General features: G+C 34.5%; 1 long non-coding RNA gene across 1 annotated transcript; it reads left to right on the forward strand.

Moving 5' to 3' along the window:
* Window positions 1–8,911, forward strand: LOC134510791 (uncharacterized). The gene is made up of 5 exons (XR_010069729.1): window positions 1–121; window positions 1,282–1,389; window positions 1,490–1,547; window positions 2,842–3,012; window positions 8,613–8,911. It is a non-coding gene; the product is annotated as an uncharacterized LOC134510791 (long non-coding RNA).
* The last annotated feature ends 816 nt before the right edge of the window (window positions 8,912–9,727 follow it).

The raw sequence follows: 9,727 nt of genomic DNA on the forward strand, positions 1-9,727 counted from the left end.
CTATATACCACTATTGAACAAATTACAGAAAACATTGCATTTTTATATTCAAATGCTTTGAATGAATTACATCTCATCCTTTCCTTTTTTGGAAGATCTCTTTTCTTAGGATACTTTTTGGGTATGTACGCACTTTGACAAATGAATGTGTGCATGCAAATCAATGTTCACGAGTAAGTCTATATGCAAGTTGTTGTAAAATTTAAAAAAGTTTAGGGCATGTTTGCACCTCAGAAGTATGACTTTTTCAAGATTCCTTTTTGCAAGAAGAATCATTAACTTTCAGTTCTTTAATTAATTCCTACTCATGTATCTTGAATTGATATAAAAATGGAATTCATCAGCATGTTTTAAATTAATTTTTTAATTAGTATTATTTATCTATGGGGAGTGTTGCTTATAATTTTTCAAGTTAAGGAATACTGTGGTAAGCATAGCTTAGCAGCTCCAATACACCAACTTTCTCTGAAGTCTCTGAGGAAAACTCAGATCTCCTCTGAGTCTAGTTTTCACAACCATGTTTTGAAAGTCTTCACAATGTTAATTTTAGATGTTTAGAAATCTGGTAACCTAAAAATGGCTTAACTGACCTTCGTTCAGATTTTGTTTATCATGCCTTTGAGACCGTTGTTCCATTAATGATTTAGAAGTCAGCAGCATTATGATATCAAATGTTTCTAATTACATCAAATTACTCAAACGACTAATTTGTTTGTCTGTTTGTTTCTGACAACAGTGATTAGCTGATTTACTGATTGCTAGAGCAGAATTTCATAGTGTTAGTATTCTATCCTAACTTATAAATAATTTTCTATCTATCTATAGTGTTATCAGTAAACCTCTTTGTGTATATGCTATGGTTAGATCTGTCTAAAATAGGCAGTATCTACCAGATGACCCTTTTGATTTTGTTTCCCTTCAACAAATAGCTGCTCTCGAAGGTGAAAAAAAATGCTTTCCTTTTCTAATGGAATTACGGAATTTCTTTTTATTTTTCCCATTGTCATAGTTTTACAAGCGAGCATTTTCACATTTTATTGCAAAAGAGATTGAGGCAGGTGCCTAGAAGATGTAGAGAATGGCGTACTCCATTTCCTTGTGCCTTCCTTTCAAGGCACCCACATGATATACTACTTAGTAGAAACCTGAATGAAGGGTTCTGTGTGTGCTGCTGCTCTGCCATGTCTGCTTATGTAATATTTTAGTTTCTGTATGTAGAAATTACTGTTTTAATTTACTTTAATTTTCTCTTTGTTCCTCAATAATCCTTTTCTTTTCCAGGTTAACTTAAGGAAACCCGTGAAGAGCTACGTGCAAATTCCTTGATTCAATATGGAAATTTCTAGAATTACAGCTATTATGTACTTACACAGCCACCTGCCATGCTATGTACTGTATCCACTCTATAACAATTTATGCTTATGTAAATTGGGATGTAGAATAGTTGATGGGTTTTATGATACATCACTTCATGACTTTTATCTTCTAGGTCAAATATGATTGAAGAAATATCTTAGGCTTGCTAAATTGACTTTGCACCACACAAGGTAACTACATAATGAAGTAATGTTAATTTAGAGACAATATTATAATGTGAGAGGAATTCTAGTCTGTTCATATGTGAGAAGTCATATTAGGGCTAGAGAAATAAGTAATACCCTACATCTTACAAAACTTGGGAGGGAAACCATGTAGGGTAGTACCTTCTTCCCTCCTTTTATGCTGTCAGTGTATGAACATAATTTCTGTTAAACTTTACTTATACTTTTAGTAAAGATCATACTCTGGTAAGATTACAGCTCCTGGAGCAGCTCTAGACCATTATGAAAATCAAAGAGTTTAAATATACAATTTCTATTTTATTTTTTATCACCTGCGCTAAAAATATGTAGAGATGGCAGCCAGCTAATATTTGATAAAAGGGAAAAAGCCCTGAACATTCAAATATATTATCCACATAGGCCTTCTCACTGCTTCTCAATCAGTAGGAACAAGAGCTTTTTCATGTTTCTCAGGAGGTCTATAAAGATAACTATACTATATTATCATGTTCTACACTATACCAATAGCTTAGTAACAGATTTGCAGCAAACATTTGTCATTTCTTCAACACCTTTATTCAGTTTAATTTCTCAGTTCTGTTTTCTGTGCTGTGCTTTGCTCCATATAGTTGTTTCTCTCCAAATCTTTCTTTCATTAAATTTTTCCTGGTCTTCTTTACTTTACCAGTTCTGCTGTGGATGTGCATTGCATGGTGTATTTGACAACTGATCTGAAGATATGGCAGTATCAAAGTACAGTATAGAGACACTTGAGTTACATTTTAACTGGGTTACTCCATTTCTAACTGCAGCCTATACAGAGCATTTTCAGTTCAGTAGCAGCTGTAAATCATAACCCTCGCCCCCCCTTCTCTCCAATCCTCCCCCCCCAAAAAAAAATGTGTGTGGGGAAAGCTCTTGCATTGTACTTTGTATTTCAACAGTTATCCTGTGACTGGAACCCAAACAATTTGATTTAAAACTTAACAAAGTATCCCCCAGTGTTACACTAGAAACATTCTTTTATCCGTAATGTTGATGAACCTAAAAATTAATGTTATGAATTCTCTGGTTCTGCTTCAAGAAAGTTTGGTTGTTAGGCTGATGTCTCACATCTGTGCAAAGAAAATACTGTTTCACCACCTGCAACATCTCTGTAAGTAAGGAAAGAGATGTCTGGTTTTCTGTAGTAAGCAAAGATGCTGGAATTTCTGCACATTAACATAGCCTTTGTTCTTTTCTTCTCAAGCTCAACTTCTTGCTGTGCACATATAAATTTTATCTCCTCTTCTTTACTTAGCACTAGAACGCTCAGCCGTAGACTTCTGTGCGACAATGAATCAACTGGCTGAATACCCCATTCCCATAACAGAAATAGGGGCACTGGGGACCATATGACACAAAAAAATTTCCAGAGGCCTTCCAAGTGTCACTATAGCTAAGTTTCTACAGAGCTTTTGGAGCATTTAAAGTGAGTGGAAAAAGTTTGCTACTGATGTTGACGCTTCCATGTTAGAGGAAAGTACTGTGTATGTTTGACATACTTCTAATCACAGAAAAGCTTATTTCTTCTTTCTGTTATTGGAAACCTTGTTTCCACACTTTCATTAGTGTGACAGTTATAGAGCATATTTTATGTTTATCTTTAACTACTTTCAGTGGAAAGAGGTGAGCTATTTGTTCTGTTCCAGGTTTTGATATTTGGGTGTTCAAGAAAACAAGGAACCATGAGCAGAATAATTTACTTTATTCTTATTTACAAAATCCCAGCTTCTTTTTTCAAAATTTATTTTATTACTTTTCCCTGTGATTAAGTGTTCATTATTAAAGAAAAGATGTTTAAAATTGCTAAACCTAATTACAGAAATGTTCTGCAAATGTGCTTTAAGCATCAAATAACTTTCCAATGACATTCTGATTTTCTTATATTTTATAAATATAATAAAATATTATATATTTCAAAAGAATAATATATATTATTCTTTTGGTTTTAAATAGTTTGTATTTAGTCTGGGTTTCTTTTTTTATTTTTTTTTTATTATCTTGCAACCTATTTGTTGTTACAAATAGTCTAAACAGTGATAATATCAACTTGATTTAGATATTGACTAATATCTGGTCTGTTCAAAAATGCCTTGGTGGCTGCCTTGGCTCATTTATTATTCCTTCCCTCAAAATATTCATAAAAACTCCAAAAGACATCTTCAGCTGCACCGCAGTTCTTTAGCTGGGATTTGGAAGAGATTCTGTTTTGCCAGAGAGGAAAGTGTAAGCCCTTGTTGTAATGTAGTCTTAATGATCACACTTTTAATCATTTCCCTGTACTGCTCAAACTGCTGTTGTTGCTGTTGTTTATTCTGAGGTACTAGCTCTCCACTAAGCTGTGGGGGTTGGCAATAAGGGACAGAACCACCATGGTTTTGTAGTACAATGGAAGGACACATTTGATGGAAGATAATGAATCCCTGATTTGTTTGGAAAGCTCAGTTCTTTTCTTGTCTTACCTGCTTTGGCATTGAAGTATGCAAGAGTTCCTATTCTGTCATCACAATACAGATTGTACAGGTGTAAATCTATATGATTCTAGAAGTGATTCTAGAGGTTTATGTTCTACTATATAGTGATAATTCTTAGGCAGATGTCACAATGTCAATTGCTCCAATTGTTCTGCAGTCTCTCCAGACTCACAGAAAAGTATGTTGAATTTAAATGATATGGAAATATTTCTGAAAGACTACGTAACTCAAGACAAACATGATAGTACTACTTCAGATAGTGTAAAAAAAAAAAACCCATTCGCAGTGAAGATTTACTGAAAACTCCTCTGTGCCTCCTTTTATATGAACACACAATGTCACCCACTTTTCAACATGGCCAGCAAGACCATGGTATTGTTAAAGACTGATATGGTCTCCGTATAAAAACCAATAATATATATTAACAGTATAAATTAAATATAATACTACAAAATACATATATATGTGTATTTATGTAGTTCTACTCCCATTGTTTCTATCTGCTAGTTAGATAGAAGGTCTTAAGGTCATTAAGCCAGAAAGACTTGATGAGGTTGTCCCACTACCCTGACCAACTATGGTAGTACACTTCCCAATTCCGGTAGTCTCTCGTTCTTTTCTAGTTTCCAGTAATGGTTAAAATTTACTTCAAAAAAATGACTAGAGCTGGAAGCTTTTTGCTGATGTAGTATTATCTTTAGGTTTACTCTTGATGTAGTCTCATAATTTTCTCTTTGTGCAAAATGATAATGATTTGAAAGATGGAGGCTGTATAAAATTTGCCTCTTTCCACACATCTGCAAGTATGAAATGAAACTTTGAACCGAGGCTGGCTGTAATGGAGTTAACTTTCTTCATAGCAGCCCATATGGTGTGGTGCTTTGCATTTGTGGCTAAAACAGTGTTGATAACACACTAATCCTTTATCTGTTGCTGAGCACTGCTTGCATAGTGTCAAAGCTTTCTCTCTCCACCTCATGCCCCGTCAAAATAAGTAGGCTAGGGGTGGGCAAGAAGTTGTGAGGGAACATAGTTGAGACAGATGACCTAAACTGACCGAAGGGATATTCCACACTATATACTGTCATGGTCAGCAACAAAAAGCTCAGGGAAATAAGTAGGAAGAGGGGAAGTTCGTGGTTGTGGTCTTTGTCTTCCCAAGCAACTGTTATGCTTGCTGAGGCTCTGCTTCCCAGTAGGCAGATGGACATCTGCCTGCTGATGGGAAGCACTGAAAGAATTCCTTTTTCTGTTTTGGTTTCTTGTGCAGCTTTTGCTTTCCTTACTAAAGTGTCATTATCTTGATCCATGAGTCTTCTTGCCTTCTTTCTATTTGGTCCCCATCTTGCAGAAGATGGCAGTGAGCGAGAGGGAAGGGTTGGTGCTGTCAGAGATCAATCCACCACAGACTTTAAATGGACAGACAGTGAGATTGCATATATGTAAATACAAACACACATACACATATACATATATATGTATAAATGGTTTGTTGTAGAGTTCTGGTTATTAAACACTTTTTTTTGCAATGGATTGACATTGGTATAGGGTGAAGTAAATCATATCACAAATTAAAATGCATAAAAATGAGAACACATTTATTCCGCCTGGAAAAAAACACAATAAAAATATTTACAGACCTTGCTTCTCTGCATGAAAAATCCATGACCTGAAAGGGGCTCTTGTTCACACTGTGGTTATGAGGCTTAGGTCAACATCTTTTAAGTAGCTAAAGAATATCCCACATATTTTGGAAATAGAAATCCAATGGAAGTTTCCTATGAGGGCTACCTTAAAACCAGAGGTAGGAGATTAACAAATTAAAAAATCAGAAAAGACTCAAAAGGCCAGACCACATACTCTCTAACCATCACCAAAACTCTGAAAGCACATGTATATTTTAAAATATTTATGCGCTTAAACATGCATTTACTATACTACCAAAAATGTTTCTATTGCATTTGATCTTTTGGGTTAATAAAATGGAAATCTGGAGGAGAGGTGAAACCCATATGACATATCTATCAAAATATTCATTACAAACAAAACTCTTTATGCTTTTTAACAGTAGATGTTATTTTATGCACATATTTTGATGTCAGCGTGATTATCTCTTTGTCATTCCTAGTTTGCAAGTACCCTTCATGTTTAATTTGACAGCATTAATTCTCCTTCTCAAACTTTTTAATGTGTATTTCTTCAGGAAAGCTAACATTCTGTTGTCAAGTATATTTTTACTCTTCTTAGTAAATCATCACTGACCTTTTCTAGATTGTCTGCAATGTCCCTTATTTGACATGATTAACATTATGCAATTTATATATCATCTTTTATTTAATTGTAGCATAAGTACTGTGTAATAACTGTAGTTTATGCTGTAAATGTAATTTTTCTCCCACATGTTTATTCCTGATGTATTATTTTTTTCCATTTTTTGGTTATTTTTTGTCCCACTCTAATCTCTTCACTATTTTGTGGAATTAAGAAGTCATCAATGAAGGAAGCGAGAGAAATAAACATGAAAATTATTACGTTTGAGCCGAGTGAAATCCATAAGATGTCCCCTGTGTATGAGTTGCTTAGCTCAAAAGTTAGCACAGAAAATAGCTCCGATATTTTCCCAGTGTTTTAGTATGAGATGTTATACCTTAAAGTTGTACCATGCTGAAAAGTACAAAGTTGGACTGAATAGGTATTTTTCAAAGGAAAATATATACGCAGCTAGATGCGTGGTAGATCATGATTAGAACTTTGAATTTAATTGAGTCAGGGTACAAAACCAGTAATGAACAAATTTAATACCATGTATTAAAAAGAAAATGCAGGCAAACACTTTTTGAGCTCAGGCAAACACGTTTTTGAGGTTTATTTGACAAAATGGCTCAGCACAGCTTAAAGCAGTATGAGAGGAGTTCTGAAATGGCACCTGCCTACTTATCCATTTGTAATATTGACAGAACATAGATTTGTAGTATGCAGAGTTGACAATTTCCAACCGGATGTTGAAGCACTGATCTCCATGACAGGAATTGTGATCATTAGTTGCCATGCTTGAAAAGGATGTGGACAGATTCAATGTGGTGAGGTGCAATCAGTCCTGAAATTAATGCATAAATGGAAGAGACACTTTTTCATTATTGCCTACTTTGGGGGAAACACTGGGTGCAGTACTGTCAGAGTTCAGACTGATAGATATTGATACAAATCATTTTTATATGATCTGCCTATTTATTAGAATTGCTTTTCTGCTCTCTATATGGAAGTCCATGATGCATTACATTCTGAACTTCCCAATGTTCAGATTGCTGTTCTCATTGCAAGAAATAATGAAATGGATTCATTACTTTATTCTTAAAATATTCTGATTTATTTTAGAATATAATCTCTTAAATGATTTCATATACCCCTTTGTTGTCTAGTTCATTTATTTTACTGTAGAAGGGAACACATTATACATATTTTGAAGACAAAAAATTTCAATAAATATTTTAAGAGTATACGAGTACACAAACAGAAACAGGGAAAAGGACCTGAGAAGATAGGAAGTCCAATGGTGTTTTCAGCATTAGTGACACTCAAGATTGCTAATGTCATGACCAACACAGAAGAATTACTATTACAAGCAACTGTTTCTTGGATAAACATCTATAAAACAGAATAATTTTTTGTTGTAGTTTTAGATTTTCTTTCAAAATTATGTTTTGCAAAACAAGGTTCTCTCATTTTGAATTCAAAAGTACAAAGTTGTATCAAATAACATTCCATTGGAACCTCAAATTTTGCATATGTGAGGGTTCTCCTTTAAGTATTTATCTTCTGAATTCAGCATATGAAACTGGGAATACCTGAGTGCTGAAAAAAACTACTGTGAGTTCTCTGGACACAAAGATATTAAAAAGAAATTAACACTACTATAGTGATACAAACTGATTACTAATCATTTATTAGTCTAAGGCTGTAGTGTTACTTCTGGGCTTCAGGCTAGTATCTCTTTAGAGAGTTATGCTTGTGGAGGAAAAGAAGAAAATATATCCTTCACTGCTAGTTTTAAAAAGAAATCAAACTGTTTTGAAGGTGAATATAGAACACTCAAAGTAGCAGCAGGAGGGCGAAACACTGGTAGGATACACAAGCACAAATGTATCATTAATGTAAACTGAGAGCATCATACCTCTTTGCTATTTTCAGCTGGGTTTGCCTTCATCTCTACAACATACTTTATTTTTGAGGGAGAGAATTGTACATAATTTTCTTCCAATTTCTTCCTATGACTTATTACAAAAGTACAATGTTTGGGTTATTACCCCTTATCTCTCATGCTTCTCTAATCAATGCTTCTTCCGTCATGTTGTATTAGATCTGTAGTGACTTCACTTCTCTTTTTTGTTGTTTACTTAACACATGTTCTGTAAGGTAAGGTGTTCTTTTCGCACTAACTTCATGAAATAAATACCTTCTTATACATGCTTCCTCAAAATAATAATTGTAACTCTTAAAGTTTTTTTCTGCAGTATGCTTTGAACTAATTATTTTTTATGATCTGCTCTTTTCTTAGTCTATGGTGATTCTGTTTGCTGCTGGAATCCTCAAGCTCTGTATGTTCAGTACAGCTTGAAGCAAACAGACAGAGCTCATATACTCACGTACTTCACGCACAACGGTGGATAGCGATACCAGCTCAGATTCCACAACCAATACAGATTTGTTGATGCAATGCAGTGCCTGGGCTAATGAGACTTGATTCTCAGTGTAGTTAGCTAAAGTACTGTACAAATTTAGTTGTATTGCTTCTAAATCCAAGACTGACTTACTCAACACTAACTTGATTATCTCTAGTTATGTTCTGCAGTGTTTATGGACTTATATTAAAGTTTATAAAGGTTTATACTAAATAATTTTTCTTGGGCAGTTAATGTTGGGCTGTGTAGCATGAGCTAGCGTCTAATTTGTATGGGTAACAGTCATGGGGCAGGTACTTTTCATGATACACTTTACCTCTGATTGATAGGCTCCTACTTCATACATATATGGAAGAGATCAGCAGTAGCTGTTAAAGTTGTGCTGTTCTTCTTTACCATGCAATACACTGGGCAGCCTCAGAAGTAAAGCAGAAGAAATACAGTGTCAGAAGGATGACTAGACCAATAAAATGCAGATCCTTTCCTTCAGTCATGTGTACTCACCCTCATATTACTGACATAAGAATAAAAGTCACTTAATTGGGTGACTAGGAGCACCATTCACATTTGATGGGAATAATACATTACAGTGATGAGGGCAATTTAAGAATATTGTCTTTCTATAGAATATTTCTGCATTTTATGACTTATGCTAGGAAAGCTGGTATTTGCTTGATACAGTGTTAATGTATAAAGAAAAAACAAACCACCATATTCTAGTCTGAGAACAAGTTAAAACAATATAAGTGAAGTCAAAAAGAAAGACAATAATAACACTGATCCAGGGAACATAAGCTTTCTGGTAGTCTATGTGAAAGAAACATTGGTTCTGCTCTTGAACGTTTTCCAAAGCTGCAATAGCAAGTGGTCATATTTCTCCAGCATCCAGTTTGATAGAGAACAAGGCTAATGTTCCTTGTTAGTCTAAAGTCACAATGAGATCTACTCCACATGACATTACTTTTGTCATCAAGATCAGCACTGAGCAACT

The sequence above is a fragment of the Chroicocephalus ridibundus genome, chromosome 2 (assembly GCF_963924245.1).
Source record: "Chroicocephalus ridibundus chromosome 2, bChrRid1.1, whole genome shotgun sequence".
Lineage (NCBI taxonomy): Eukaryota > Metazoa > Chordata > Aves > Charadriiformes > Laridae > Chroicocephalus > Chroicocephalus ridibundus.